This window comes from Petromyzon marinus, unplaced genomic scaffold, assembly GCF_048934315.1.
Source record: "Petromyzon marinus isolate PM22_M1 ecotype Great Lakes invasive population unplaced genomic scaffold, UKy_Petmar_22M1.pri1.0 PM_G_Scaffold_36, whole genome shotgun sequence".
NCBI classification, from domain to species: domain Eukaryota; kingdom Metazoa; phylum Chordata; class Hyperoartia; order Petromyzontiformes; family Petromyzontidae; genus Petromyzon; species Petromyzon marinus.
In genome coordinates, this window is record NW_027422939.1 from 1,197,750 (window position 1) to 1,214,213 (window position 16,464).

At 44.5% G+C, this 16,464-nt stretch overlaps 1 long non-coding RNA gene across 2 annotated transcripts; it reads right to left on the bottom strand.

The window, feature by feature from the left end:
• Positions 1-13,055: 13,055 nt before the first annotated feature.
• LOC142915850 (uncharacterized) lies at positions 13,056-15,709 on the bottom strand. 2 transcript variants are annotated; one of them, XR_012936134.1, is made up of 3 exons: positions 15,538-15,709; positions 14,557-14,695; positions 13,056-13,392 (listed from the first exon to the last, which is right to left on the bottom strand). It is a non-coding gene; the product is annotated as an uncharacterized LOC142915850 (long non-coding RNA). The 2 variants fall into 2 exon arrangements; XR_012936133.1 differs by having other exon boundaries at positions 14,562-14,695; positions 15,538-15,708.
• Between the last annotated feature and the right edge of the window lie 755 nt (positions 15,710-16,464).

Consider the following 16,464-nt stretch of genomic DNA (forward strand, 5'->3'; position numbering starts at 1 on the left):
CCGGTCCGTGCTGTATGCACGCTGGTCGCATTGTTGACTTGTCGTACCGAGCTGCGCTGAGTGCCTTTGCTCCATCAGACCAATTCTGCAGAGGAAGCATCAGCTGCAGACAGAAAAAAAGAATATCCACACCATCTACACGTCAGGCACAGAGGAATGCACACGTGACTTACACGTCTATACTTATTCATATATTCATGATGTAGTGAAAAAGTTTCCCAAATTCATCAGATTTGATGAACGTGCAAACGCCTTCCCGCACAGAGTGCACCTGAAGGGTTTCTCTCCACGGGCTGTTATGGCACACAATGAGAGGGCAAATGTCATTAATATGCCTGGAAGCCTTCATATCTTCAAGATGAATGTTAACCCAAAACTCTAAGCACACAATTTCGGCTGTCTGACTACAAAAGGAAAATTTATGAAAGCTCAATTCGGCTGACATAGCAAAGGGTGTTGAAACCAATACTATTTGTGTTATGCAGAAATGCATAAATCAATGTTCAATCGAAACTTAGAGGTGTGAATCCAGGCTCAGATGTCCTTGAATGCTGCGATGAACAGATCCGACTTCAGCTGAATGTGTGTGCTGTGTAAACTTCCTGTTTCCATTCTTATAAAGAGTTCCAGAGGAAAACAAAAATAAACTATTGTTTTGATATAACCTCCGTGTTCAACAGAGTTAATAGAAATTTTGATTTAAAGCTTTCGTGACTGCAGTAATTCATATTCTTAGTTTTTTCGGTAAAGTCACGTTGAAGAGAAACAACAAAATAATAAATATATAAAACAATAAAAATTCTCACGACGTTTCGACCATAACTCAAACGGTCATCTTCAGGTGTGTTGGTTTGCATAAATTTATTTTTAAACGGCGCATTTATTTATTTATAAAAAAACGTTAGCGCCACGCGCAGCGATTTGGCAGTTTACCCAGGACTAGTCCATCTATATTCTGAAAAGAGGAGGGGGGAGACGAATTTTTTTTATAATGTATGCTGTCTGAAAGCCACTGTAAGCGTGAACAATCAATCAAGAACTGAAATGGTTTATCAAATCTTTCCAATGATTGCTAAGATAGAATCCATCTTCTCGGTTGAAATTGTCTCTGTGCTTGTATATGTGGATAGCCTCATGAACGAATCTCTCATGGAAGCCAGATGGCTTACAAAGAACCTCTGTCTTGGAAAAGTCAATTGCATGTGAGCCTACTGAATTAGAACAATGATCTGCTACGGCCGAGGTGTTGGTCCTACCGTGTTTAAGGTCTGCTTTGTGTTCACGAATGCGGTCCGAGACATGGCGTTTGGTTTCTCCAATGTAACTACTACCACAGAGGCGACTTAGTTTGTAGACACCAGGGTATTGTATGTCCGGAATCACATCTTTTACAGACGGAACCAGATCACGGATTTTATGTAATGTGTTGAAACGGACCTGGATCTTGTGTTTATTCAAGATTTTGGAGATCTTTTTGTGATCCCAGCAATGTAGGGTAAAGTGATGGTTTTGAAATGATCCTCAAGAGGGTTCTTCTTCAAGGTTTGAGTGATAGCTTTGCGGATTGTATAGTCGGAGTAACCATTAGCCCTAAGAGCTTGGTGTACGTGCTTGAGTTCACTGCCTATGTGTTCCTGGTCGGATATGCATTGGGCTCTATGATATAGAGTCTTGATGAGAGAATTCTTCTGTGATGGATGGTGGTGGGAATCTGGTTTCAGATATGCATCCGTATGACTAGCTTTCCTGTAGACAGAGTGGCTCATTGAACCATCAGGTCTCTTTTTAATTAGGACATCCAAAAAAAAGGTATCTTGCCATCTATTTCGACTTCCATGGTAAATCTGATGGCTGGGTGTATGGAATTGATGTGGTCGAAGAATTGGTCTAGAGCAGGCCGGCCATGTGGCCAGATGACAAAAGTGTCATCCACGTACCTCTTCCATAAGGTTGGGCGCAGAGTGGCAGTCTGGATGGCGTCAGTCTCAAATTTCTCCATGAAAATGTTAGCTATAACTGGAGAAAGGGGGGAGCCCATTGGGGTGCCCTCAGTTTGTTTGTAGAAAGTTCCATTCCAAGTGAAGTATGTATTGGTTAAACAGTGTCTCACCAGGGGGGGTACCTCAGTGTTTAGTCCTTGATGAACCAAGTCTTCAATGATTGCAATGGTGTCAAGTACAGGAACCTTGGTGAATAAGGAAACTACATCAAAACTGACAAGCGGGTCGTCTGGGGACAGGGAAATACCCTTGATTGTCGATACCAGGTGAGTAGAATTTTGTACCGCAGAGGTGGTCTTTCCAGTGAAAGGATGCAGGATTTCAGACAAAAAACGAGCTAGTTTGTAGGTGGGGGAGCTGATAGTAGAGACTATGGGATGAAGAGGTGTATCTACTTTATGTATTTTTGGTAAGCCGTATAATCTTGGTGGCCTGGCAGCAGAAGGTTTCAACGAAAACTGTTTAGATTGATCAATTAATGCGGTTGAATCAGAAATTATTTTGTTGGTTTGTGTGACGAGGCTGTTGGTGGGATCTCTTTTTATTTTTGTATAACTACCATCGTCGAGTAATTCTTTAATTTTGTTGTTGTATTCTATTTTATCCATGATGACAGTAGCATTGCCTTTGTCAGCTGAGAGGATTACAATATCATTCCTCTTTTTTAATTTATATAATTCAAAACGCTCATCTTTGTTGAGGTTGCTAGCTGGCATCTTCGCGTTTTTGAGGGTTGCAGCGATTTCAGATCTTGCTACGTCTGCAGCGATGTGACCCAGGCCCCTGAGAGCAACGTCTACTTGGGCAATTATATCATTAACTGGTATGTGTTTAGGTGTGACTGCAAAGTTTAGACCTTTAGCTAAAACGGATTTCAGACCATCGGAAATAGAACTGTTACTGCAATTAATTACGACTTTATTAACGTCTAACTTTTTGGTGTGTGGGTCCAGTCTTTTGTTGAAGAGGAGGTTAAATTTGGAAATCAGGTTTTCCTTACATTTTCATGGAGAAATTTGAGACTGACGCCATCCAGACTGCCACTCTGCGCCCAACCTTATGGAAGAGGTACGTGGATGACACTTTTGTCATCTGGCCACATGGCCGGCCTGCTCTAGACCAATTCTTCGACCACATCAATTCCATACACCCAGCCATCAGATTTACCATGGAAGTCGAAATAGAGGGCAAGATACCTTTTTTGGATGTCCTAATTAAAAAGAGACCTGATGATTCAATGAGCCACTCTGTCTACAGGAAAGCTAGCCATACGGATGCTTATCTGAAACTGGATTCCCACCACCATCCATCACAGAAGAATTCTCTCATCAAGACTCTGTATCATAGAGCCCAATACATATCCGACCAGGAACACATAAGCAGTGAACTCAAGCACGTACACCAAGCTCTTAGGGCTAATGGTTACTCCGACTATACAATCCGCAAAGCTATCACTCAAACCATGAAGAAGAACCCTCTTGAGGAGCCTTTCAAAACATCACTTTACCCTACATTGCTGGGATCACAAAAAAGATCTCCAAAATCTTGAATAAACACAAGATCCAGGTCCGTTTCAACACATTACATAAAATCCGTGATCTGGTTCCGTCTGTAAAAGATGTGATTCCGGACATACAATACCCTGGTGTCTACAAACTAAGTTGCCTCTGTGGTAGTAGTTACATTGGAGAAACCAAACGCCATGTCTCGGACCGCATTCGTGAACACAAAGCAGACCTTAAACACGGTAGGACCAACACCTCGGCCGTAGCAGATCATTGTTCTAATTCAGTAGGCTCACATGCCATTGACTTTTCCAAGACAGAGGTTCTTTGTAAACCATCTGGCGTTCATGAGGCTATCCACATATACAAGCACAGAGACAATTTCAACCGAGAAGATGGATTCTATCTTAGCAATCATTGGAAAGATTTGATAAACCATTTCAGTTCTTAATTGATTGTTCACGCTTACAGTGGCTTTCAGACAGCATACATTATAAAAAAATTTCGTCCCCCCCCTCCTCTTTTCAGAATATAGATGGACTAGTCCTGGGTAAACTGCCAAATCGCTGCGCGTGGCGCTAACGTTTTTTAAATAAATAAATGCGCCGTTTAAAAATAAATGTATGCAAACCAACACACCTGAAGATGACCGTTTGAGTTATGGTCGAAACGTCGTGAGAATTTTTATTGTTTTATATATATTTTATTATATTTGTTGTTTCTCTTCAACGTGACTTTACCGAAAAAACTAAGAATAAGAGTTAATAGACTTTACTGCAAACACAAACTTGACACTGTCACACACTGCCATGAGTAAACAGGTGGTGGTGTGACCAGAACTATGCCTGGCCACCTTCATCTGCTCAGCATTAATTCTTCCTCACTCCACCAAGTAATGAATCGAGGATCATCAACATAGCCGAGGCTATCCGTGTCTCTGTCTCTCTCTCCCCGTGGTGAAGGTGTTCCCCTCCACACATTCAGAGTCAACAGCGGCACGCGCTTAGCGTCTTTGACCGATAGATACATTGACGCACGTATTGTTGGTTCTTTCAGTAAAGTCACGTAGATAGAAAATAAAAATAACAGATTAAATTTAATAAGATAAAGACCATTTGTGTTGCGATCGAAACGTCGTTGGTTTTTTTTATTTTTATTTAATTTTCTATCTACGTGACTTTACCGAAAGAACCAAGAATATTAATTCCTGCAGTCACCAAAGTTTTAAGTCAAAACATTCACACACGTTGACAAAGCCTCACCTTGTGTTGTTGTGGGCAGGTCGCTTCTGATAACAAGAGTGGTATAGCAGCTCAAGCGGGCTTGGCCTGGTGAAAATAATAAAAACTGCGTGAATATTTACAATAAAACAAAGTTACAAAGTGGCGAGCCGGGTGAAGACAAATTAAACTTAAGCGAGATAATTAAAGTGAACGCAATCAGGTGAGGGCAGGAGGCAAGGCCCCGCGTGGCTAGGCCCCGCGTTGTAAAGTTCCAACCTGGACATCGATTCCCATGCTCGCTGCTACTCAACTGACATCCCTACGAGAGAGAGCGAGGCTCTACCTTGGTAAACAACAACAACCACCACCACAACAACCACAATCGCAATGAGAATTTCTCACCTCGGATTTCAGTGCAGGAAGAGATAGCTTCCTGTTACCTCGTGACGTTACGCAGCAGCAGGTAACGTGACGTCACATCCGGGGTACGAGACACGCTCATCCCACAATGAGCGGCTCCGTAACTGAATAAATTGGATAATTAATAAATTATGTTAATGTTACTCGTCGCATATGTCGTGAGTGCTGAACCCGTCGCAATAAACTCGCGACGGCTTTAACGAACCCATTATGTTAATGAGCCGCCAGTCACTGGGTGTAGCTTTGCCCAAATAAGGATTGGCACTGGAACGCAATCGGCAGTGACCCAAGCGGAGGTGACGTCACGCTAAAAAGCTCGGTGGAATACGTTGGTGACATGACGTCACTAGCGAGGTAGACCTCCCCCTGGCGTTTCACGCCGATGAAGTAATGCTGAGTGTTGACGTCACAGAGCGGGATTGGAGTTTAAGTTGATTTAGATTCATTTTCATTGCTCCCTCCCTTGGGTGTGTGAGCTCAGCTACAACAACGTGGACATTATTGAGTATACACTGTGTGAGTACACTGTGTGTGTACACTGTGTGTACACTGTGTGTGTGTACACTGTGTGTGTGTACACTGTGTGTGTACACTGTGTGTGTGTACACTGTGTGTGTATACACTGTGTGTGTGTACACCGTGTGTGTGTGTATACACTGTGTGTATACACTGTGTGTGTACACTGTGTGTGTGTGTACACTGTGTGTGTACACTGTGTGTGGACAGTGTGTGTGTGTACACTGTGTGTGTGTACACTGTGTGTGTGTGTACACTGTGTGTATACTGTGTGGGTACACTGTGTACACTGTGTGTACACTATGTGTGTGTGTGTACACTGTGTGTACACTGTGTGTGTGTACACTGTGTGTACAGTGTGTGCAAGCCAACTGTGGACCGGTTTTGGTGGACAATGTCTCAACAGCAATGGGGCTTGCTTCAACCCATGGTTGTGAACATCCAGACGTTAATCAGCAAGGAGCATTTCTAGTCCAAGTTCGACAAAATCCAAGTCAACACGTAAGACAGAATTATAATTCGTGTTGCAGAGAATGTATCTCCTCTACGTGTAACTTTAAGGTGGTATGTCTTGTAACTGATGAATGATCCGAGTGTGCTTCCTATGTCAAAGACAATGAGTTGCTTCAGATGCTTCCCGAAACACAAAAATACCCTTTGACCTGTATCACAAGAACAACGGGTCTCACCTGAGTTATTTGTACAGGTTATTTCCAAAACACACTTTGTCCTAACATCACTTATTCAATGTTTGACCCTTATAAATGAAGTGATGCATGTACACACAAAATCAGACAAGTGTTCATTCTGAATTATTGACAGGCATTTTAACATTTAATTACTGCAGTGAAATATACTGCATCAGATAACATCCGATTAAGCTATTTAAAAAAAATGCGCCGTCTGCTTAACAGTGGATGTAACACATACTATTGTCATTCAAAACGAGTAGGCCATTGCATGCTGGCGTCTGAGTGAAAATGTAGCAAATTCTAAACATTACCTACAAACTACACAACTGAGATGACACATCAATCATCGCCCCGTAAGGACAGGCTCTTGTCCACATGCAGGCCGGTGCAGGGCTACCAGCTTGTGCCACACAGGGGCAGCTGCTACTTGGGGATGCTCTTCGAGTGTTTCAGACGAGGTATGACAAAAAACTCCGAGTTGCTGAGGCGATTAAGCAAGCACCATGTAAAAGCAATTATTATGATAACATATTGAATGCTTGGGAGCTTATTGGCTCTTGCTCCTGGTTAGTGATCCACCCAACCCATAGGTCCACAAAGACTGGCCGCTCGCTCTTACTCTGCAGGTTGAACCTAGGAATTGAGTGTTCAACTTTGCATTCTAGTCATTAAAGGCCTGTGACAAAGGTGCATCTATTGGAGCGACATCGTCTCTGGCTTACACATCTACCGGGTCTCCACTTGACTTTGTATTGTCTCGGAGGAAGTGCACCCACACCTCCACTTCCACAAACTGCTGGGAGTTGCCTCGCTCTGCCTCAGTCAGGATTCTCCTCCTGCTTCACGTTGCCTTCATCAATGTAAAGGTCCCATTCTGGAGATGAATCTTCATCTTCACATTTCACCTTCACTTCTTCACATTTCACCTTCACCTCTTCATATTTCACCTCGATACCTTTAAAAGTGTCCAAGCTGGGATTTTCTTCCGGTTCGTGTTGCATGAGGGATGGGCTCATTGCGGCACTTTGACTTTCACAAGCTGATTTCAGACTCCACTCCTTGTGGATCTTCTGATGCTTCTGTGGTCTCTGGTGTACGTAAAGATTTGATGAATTTGCAAACATCTGCCTGCACAGAGTGCACTTGAAGGGTTTCTCTCCCGTGTGAGTTCTCTGGTGTGTTACAAGAGCAGATGACTGCGCAAATGCCTTCCCACACACACTGCACTTGAAGGGTTTCTCTCCCGTGTGTGTTCTCTGGTGTTCTACAAGAGCAGATGACCCTGCAATGCCTTCCCACACACACTGCACTTGAAGGGTTTCTCTCCCGTGTGAGTTCTCTGGTGTATTTTAAGAGCAGATGGCCGTGCAAATGCCTTGTTACACACACTGCACTTGAAGTGTTTCTCTCCCGTGCGAGTTCTCTGGTACTGTGTCAAATTTCCAGTCCGATCCGTGCTGTATGCACGCTGGTCGCAATGTTGACTTGTCATACCGAGCTGTGCCGACTGCCTTTGCTCCATCAGACCAGCGTCAGCTGCAGACTGAAAATAATATCCACACCATCGACACGTCAGTATCGATGCACAGAGGAATGCATATATAGTCACATGTGACTTACATGTTTATACTTATTCATATATTCATGATGTAGTAAAAACGTTTCCCAAATTCATCACACGGCTGTTATGGCACACAATGAGAGGGCAAATGATCACAAACATGCCTGGAAGCCCTCGTATCTTGAAAATGAATGTTAACTCAAAACTCCAAGCACACAATTTCGGCTGTCTGGCTACAAAAGGATTATTTATGAGAGCTAAATTCAGCTGACATAGTAAAGGGTGTTGAAAACAATACTATTTGTGTTATGCAGAAATGCATGAATTAATGTTCAATCGCAACTTAGAGGTGTGAACCCAGGCTCAGATGTCCTTGAATGCTGGGATGAACAGTTCCGACTTCACCTCCTGTTTCCATTCTTATTAAGAGTTCCAGAGGAAAACAAAAATAAACTATTGTTTTGACATAACCTCCGTGTGCAATAGAGTTAATAGACTTTACTGCAAATACAGATAGAAAATAACAATAACAAATACAATTAAATTAAGACCACTTGTGTTGCGATCGAAACGACGTGGGTTTTTTTGCTTTATTTACAATTATTATTTTATGTTATTTTTTATTTTCTATCTACGTGACTTTACCGAAAGAACCAAGAATATTAATTCCTGCAGTCACCAAAGTTTTAAGTCAAAACATTCACACACGTTGACAAAGCCTCACCTTGTGTTGTTGTGGGCAGGTCGCTTCTGATAACAAGAGCGGTATAGCAGCTCAAGCGGGCTTGGCCTGGTGAAAAAAATAACGAAAATAAAAACTGCGTGAATATTTACAATAAAACAAAGTTACAAAGTGGCGAGCCGGGTGAAGACAAATTAAACTTAAGCGAGATAATTAAAGTGAATGCAATCAGGCGAGGGCAGGAGGCAAGGCCCCGCGTGGCTAGGCCCCGCGTTGTAAAGTTCCAACCTGGACATCGATTCCCATGCTCGCTGCTACTCAACTGACATCCCTACGAGAGAGAGCGAGGCTCTACCTTGGTAAACAACAACAACAACCACCACCACCACAACGACCACCACCACCACAACGATGAGAATTTCTCACCTCGGATTTCAGTGCAAGCGCGCACACCGCAGCTTCCTGTTACCTCGCGACAGCAGGAAGTAGTATGACGTCACTTCCCTCCCAAGAGCTGCTCTCCAACTGAATAAATTATGTTAATGAGGCCGGCCCATATGTGGAGGGATGGGGGCATGGGCGCTGAACCCGTCGCAATAAACTCGCGACGGCTTTAACGGATACATTATGTTAATGAGCCGCCAGTCACTGGGCGTGATGAGTACTAGGTGCCTCGGTGAATGTATATGCTCTGACTTTAACATAGCTATTTCTGTGACCAGTTACAATCTAATCACTCAGCTATTTCAATGCTAAATTCTATGCTAATTCCTTTGTCAAGGGGTACCTCTGCGGATGTGTATACTTTAACTTAGCTATTTCAATGAGCCATTTCAATGCTAAATTATATGCTAATTCCTTTGTCAAGGCGCTTGGTCTTTTTCTTCTCACACAGCTTAAAGGTCGTGATCTAAGCGTGGCTTCTTCCACTCCAGGGCTATCCTCCAGACAGTCTCGTCCCTTCACCTGATGAAGGCCGCTTGTGTTGTGGCCGAAACGTCGTGATTTTTTGTCAATTTATTTATTTTATTTTCACCTACGTGACTTTACCCAATAGAACCAACGAGTATGGATCCTAGCAGTCACGAAAGCTTTAAATCTAGAATTTACCCAATAGAACCAAAGAGTACTGGGCGTAGCTTTGCCCAAATAAGGATTGCCACTGGAACGATATCGGCAGTGACCCAAGCGGAGGTGACGTCACGCTCAAGAGCGCGGTAAACGGGGTTGGGAAGAACACCTTGGTGACGTGACGTCACTAGCGAGGTACACCTCCCCCTGGCGTTTCACGCCGATGACGTAATGCAGAGTGGTGACGTCACAGAGTTGGAGTTTAAGTTGATTAAGATTAATTTTCCATTGCTCCCTCCCTTGGGTGCGTGGGTTCAGCAACGTGGACATTATTGTGTATACACTGTGTGTACACTGTGTGTGTACACTATGTGTGTGTACACTGTGTCACTATGTGTGTCACTGTGCGTCACTGTGTGTGTACACTGTGTGTGTACACTGTGTGTGTACAGTGTGTGTATGTACACTGTGTGTACGTATATACATTGTGTGTACACTGTGTGTGTGTACACTGTGTGTGTGTACACTGTGTGTCACTGTGTATACACTGCGTGTGTATACACTGTGTGTACACTGCGTGTGTGTACACTGTGTGTATACACTGTGTGTGTCACTGTGTGTATACACTGTGTGTGTCACTGTGTGTCGCTGTGTGTGTCACTGTGTGTCACTGTGTGTGTCACTGTGTCACTGTGTGTGTGTGTCACTGTGCCTGGCACAAGCGTCGTGGTGACGTCACCGCCACTTAGTGGTGAATGGCGGTTGTTATGTCACTGTGTCACTGTGTGTATGTCACTGTGTCACTGTGTGTACACTGTGTGTGTACACTGTGTGTCACTGTGTCACTGTGTGTGTGTGTCACTGTGTGTGCACACTGTGTCACTGTGCGTGTACTGTGTGTGTGTACACTGTGTATACACTGTGTCACTGTGTGTGTACACTGTGTGTGTACACTATGTGTATACACTGTGTGTCACTGTGTGTCGCTTTGTGTGTCACTGTGTCACTGTGTGTGCCACTGTGCCTGGCACAAGCGTCGTGGTGACGTCACCGCCACTTAGTGGCGAATGGCGGTTGTTGTTGTGTCACTGTGTGTCACTGAGTGTGTACACAGTTTACACTGTGTGTCACTGTGTGTACACTGTGACAGTGTGTACACTGCGTGTGCACACTGTGTCACTGTGTGTGTGTGTACACTGTGTGTGTGTCACTGTGTGTGTACACTGTAGTACACTGTGTATACACTGTGTATGTACCCTGTTTGTGTCCACATTGAACCAAACCCCCGGCAAGGCCATCTACTTAATGACGAGAGAAAATTCACACGAAATGTCCTTTTCAATGGAGTCATCCAGATGTAAATTGATACAAGCTTTTAATGAAGAAATAAAATCATCTAATTCAAAACACAACACAATTCAAAGATGTTTCATTTTAAAACTTCAAAACCGAGCATGGGGTACTTGCGTGAATGCGTCCTTCGTGTGCAAATGTTGTGACTTTCCTGGCCTGAAGGCCGTCAATGTGTTGGACTATTATTGGTGCACAGCGTCTCAACAACAGCAGTGGGGTTTGCTTCAACCGATGGTTACCAACATCCAGACATGAATCAGCAAGGAGCATTTCTAGTCCCAGTTAGACAAACTCTACGTCAACACGTAAGACAAAACTACAATTCGTGTTGTAGAGAATGTACCTCCTCCTATACGTGTAACTTTCAAGCGGTATGCCTTGTAACTGATGAATGATCCGAGCGTGCTCCCTATTTCAATGACGATGAGTTGCTCCAGAGGCAGACGCTTCGTGAAACACAAAAGTACCCTTTGACCTGTATCACAAGAACAACGGGTCTCACCCGAGTTCTCTGTACAGGTTACTTCCAAAACACACACACACACTTTGTCCTAACTTCACTTATTCAATGTTTGACCCTCAGACAAAATGTTACATTTACGCGCACAATCAGACAAGTATTCATTCTAAATCATTGACGGGCATATTAACAACATTGAATTACTGCAGCGAAATTGACTGCATCACGTTAAATCGTATTAACAAGAAGTTATTTTACAAATACGCACCGTCTACTTAACCGTGTATGTACACCGTACTATTGTTGCGTCATTCAAAACGAGTAGGCCGTTGCATGCTGGCGTCTGGGTCAAAATGTAGCAAATTCTAAACATTACGCTACAAATAATAGATCACGGCGTTTCGATGGCAACACAAGCAATCGTCATCAGGTGGGACAAGCACAGCAGCAAGAAGAAGAAACTGCTGGAGTAGGCGCCTACTACTTCAGCAGTTTCTCTTGCTGTGGTTGTCCCACCTGATGACGATTGCTTGTGTTGTGATCTAAACGCCGTGATCTGTTGTTTCTACCCACGTGGTGACTTTACCGAAATAACTCAAGAGTGTGGATTCCTGCAGTCACGACAGCTTCGAATCAAGATTACCTACAAACAACACAACTGAGATGACGCATCAATCATCACCCCCTACTGACAGGCTCTTGTCCACATGCAGGCCGGTGCAGGGCCACCACCTTGTACCACACAGGGGCAGCTGCTACTTGGGGATGCTCTTCGAGTGTTTCAGACGAGGTACGACACGAAACTTTGAGTTGCTGAGGCGATAAAGCAAGCACCGTGTAAATGCAATTGTTATAACATAGTGAATGCTTGGGAGCTTATTGTCTCTCGCTCCTGGTTACAGATCTACCCAACCCATGGGCCCACAAAGTGTTCCAACTTCACGTTCTTGTCATTAAAGGCCCGTGACAAAGGTGCATCTATTGTAGTGACATCGTCTCTGGCTTACACATCTACCGGGTCTCCACTTGACTTTGGATTGTCTAGGAGGAAGTCCACCCACACCTCCACTTCCACAAACTGCTGGGAGTTGCCTCGCTCTGCCTCAGTCAGAATTCTCCTCCTGCTTCACGTTACCTCCATCGATGTGAAGGTCCCATTTTGGAGTTGAATCTTCATCTTCACATTTCACCTTCACTTCTTCCCTCTTCACCATCACTTCTTCACATTTCACCTCGATACCTTTAAAAGTGTCCAAGCTGGGATTTTCTTCCGGTTCGTGTTTCATGAGGGATGGGCTCATTGCGGCACTTTGACTTTCACAAGCTGATTTCAGACTGCACTCGTTGTGGATCTTCTGATGCTTCTGTGTTCTCTGGTGTGTTTTAAGAGCAGATGACTGTGAAAATGCCTTCCCACACACACTGCACTTGAAGGGTTTCTCTCCCGTGTGTGTTCTCTGGTGTGTTTTAAGAGTAGATGACTGTGAAAATGTCTTCCCACACACACTGCACCTGAAGGGTTTCTCTCCCGTGTGTGTTCTCTGGTGTGTTTTAAGAGCAGATGACTGTGAAAATGTCTTCCCACACACACTGCACCTGAAGGGTTTCTCTCCTGTGTGTGTTCTCTGGTGTGTTTTAAGAGCAGATGGCTGTGAAAATGTCTTCCCACACACACTGCACTTAAAGGGTTTCTCTCCTGTGTGTGTTCTCTGGTGGGTCTCAAGAACTGATGACCTTGCAAATGCCTTGTCACACACAGTGCACTTGAAGGATTTCTCTTCTGTGCGAGTTCTCTGGTGCTGTGTCAAATTTCCAGTCCGATCCGTGCTGTATGCACGCTGGTCACATTGTTGACTTGTCGTACCGAGCTGCTGCGCTGACTGCCTTTGCTCCATTAGACCAGCGTCAGCTGCAGACAGAAAATAATAATATCCACACCATCTACACGTCAGTAACGAGCCATGGAGGAATGAATATATACAGTCACACGTGACTTACGCGTCTATATTCATTCATATATTCATGACTAGCTGTACTACCCGGTTTCGCCCGGGACTTGGATCCACCACGTCCGGCCGCCTTTGTCTCCCCAGTGGCAATGTTCACACCACAAGTTACTCGTTTGAGGCTGAGTCGACCTAGGAGAGGCCCAGAAGCGGTTCAAATAATCGTCGCCGGTGGTGGCCGTGAGCGGGAATCGAACTCGGGTCACCGGGTTCGTAGCGCGGCGTAGCGCTGACCACTACACTACAATGCGTTACGCTTACACACACACACAGACACACAGACACACACACAGACACACACACAGACACACAAAAGATAAAACAAAGATCCCCCATGTAGCCTTAACAGACTGTAGGGGCAAGTGCTGTTAGCGAGCACCTATGAAGGCCGGAACGGTACACGAGGGGGTGGGTGGCCAGCACCACGCCCGACCGCCTTTGTCTCCCTAGTGGCGACGTTTACACACCGCACCAGATACTCATTTGAGGCTGAGTCGACCTAGGGGAGGCCCGGGACCGGTTCAGCTAATCGTCACTGGTGTTGGCCATGAGCGGGAATCGAACCCGTGTCGCCGGGTTCATAGCGCAGCGCGCTAACCGCTACACTATCGCTCCCCACAACACACAAAAAAAACACACAGACACACACACACAGACAGACACACACAGACACACACACAGACACACACACAGACACACACACAGACAACGCTAACCACTACACTACAACGCGTTACGCTTCCACGTGCGAGGGTCACGTGACAGATTTGACGTCACAGCTCACTTGCCGTGCAAAAAATCTATACATTATTGAGCTCTCCCCCCCAAAAACACAAAAGTGTATTTGTATAATGTTTGCACGGTGTACAGTCTGGAAAGTACCCACATGGCAAATTTCCAGTTTGTTGCATGTCGGGAAGTACGCTAAACATTTTGAACAGACAACACACACAATCACAACTTTGCATATTTTTATATATATGGAGGTAAACAGTAGGAGCCAATTTGTTAATCCATTGCCGGACCAGGGTCTCCCCACACCGCCCCGGGTCGTGATTTGACCATACTTCACCACGCTCGTCCGTGTGGCGGCTTGGTGGAGGAGGGTAGCGCAGACGTGGGAGCGTAGTGACATTGTACTCTACAATGGATGTTGCCCCCACCGCTCCTATGCCGCTCACCAACGTTGCACAGTCCCGCAGCCGCCTAAAACAACAACAACAACAAAGTCCCATCACAAGGGAGAAACACACAAATAGAGATTCACTTCGAGTACACTCACCACCACGTAGCTGTCAACCCACTATCAATCAGTGCCCCTACCTTATTACAGATCAATTCAGACCGTATCGGCCACCACGTGTCTTTATACATATCAACGTTCGTCCTACGAAGTCCCATCACAATGTAGAAACACAAACAGACAATATTATGTTACCAAAGCATGTTTTTTTGCCCGTATTGAAATGGCTGTACCCCGTATGGGCGTGAAAACTCAATGTCTCTGTACAAGAATACGGGGTAAACCGTACGTGTTATGATGACAGCTGTGATGCATCAAGAGATAACTTGACCCGTGGTTGTGTTACCTCGTTTAACCAATGGCTTCAAACTCGCGTGGAACAGCCCGAAACCCACAGCATGAGGACAAACACAAAGACGGGTATATCACGAGAGAAAAACCCCCTACATATTTACCAATAACACTGCCCTTAAAAGTAAATACTGTAGTGCATAATCGGGCAATGGCCCTTTTTCATAACGCCTCTGTTACCGACGATTGTATTTAAGCCTTTCTTCTTACGACTGCTGCCTGTGTATCTTACTGTGAAAACAGTTCCACAAAGCATGTATAAATGTTTATTTTCTTTGGGACAGACTAGGCCCGAGACGCCAGGGAGGGCCTGAATGGGCTGGATTGCCTACCGAGGAGGAGACGCCTTCCCCGGCGGGGAGCAACCACAGCCTGCGGTGTCACCGCCGCAACGGGGGTCACACAACACCGGATTTTTTTTCGTAAAAATTTTAAAACCAAAACACCCACTTACCGGTTCGCGTGAGTTCAATCCTGCTCAGAGTTTTAAGGGGCGAGGGGAATTGTTCGTGCAAGTTTAGGGGTGGGGGTGGGGAGTCGTTATGTTCCGAACAGTTTAGAAGCGTCCTGGGAGCCGCGCTTGAGGCGTCAGCCATTGGCACTTGGAAGCTACCACTCCCAGCCAAGGGTTGACGCTCAAACTATCAATCTTATACTTTCACTTCCATCGCATAATTTGAATCGTATTTACTCAAACAATATATGCTGAATGATCTACTGTGATAGTCACGGTCGCTCTGTCATTGTATTGCTGTTGTAGATGTATATATTTTTATATTTTAAAAAAATATTACCGCGTCTGCGACCCCCCCCCCCTATTTAAAGCGGTAAGTTGGTTCGTTCCAAATGATGACGTTCACACAACGCGATCAAAGCTGGGAACGCTCTTGCAGAATTGTACAACATTTAACTCCGACAGTTATCGCGATATGGCGACACTACGATATTACCTAATCATATCCAACATAAGCGTATTGTACAATTTGTTTCCACACGGCACGTGCACACACTCAAAGCACTTGCAATTCAAATTACTATTTAAAGCTTTCGTGACTGCAGGGATTCATCTTCTTGGTTATTTCGGTAAAGTCACCACGTAGAATGGAAACAATAAAATAAAAAAATATTTTGATCCCCTGCTGATTTTGTACGTTTGCCCACTGACAAAGAAATGATCAGTCTATAATTTTAATGGTAGATTTATTTGAACAGTGAGAGACAGAATAACAACAAAAATCCAGAGAAACGCATGTCAAAAATGTTATAAATTGATTTGCATTTTAATGAGTGAAATGAGTATTTGACCCATCAGAAAGATTTCTGGCTCCCAGGTGTCTATGTGTACAGTGTGTGTGTGTACACTGTTTGTATACACTGTGTG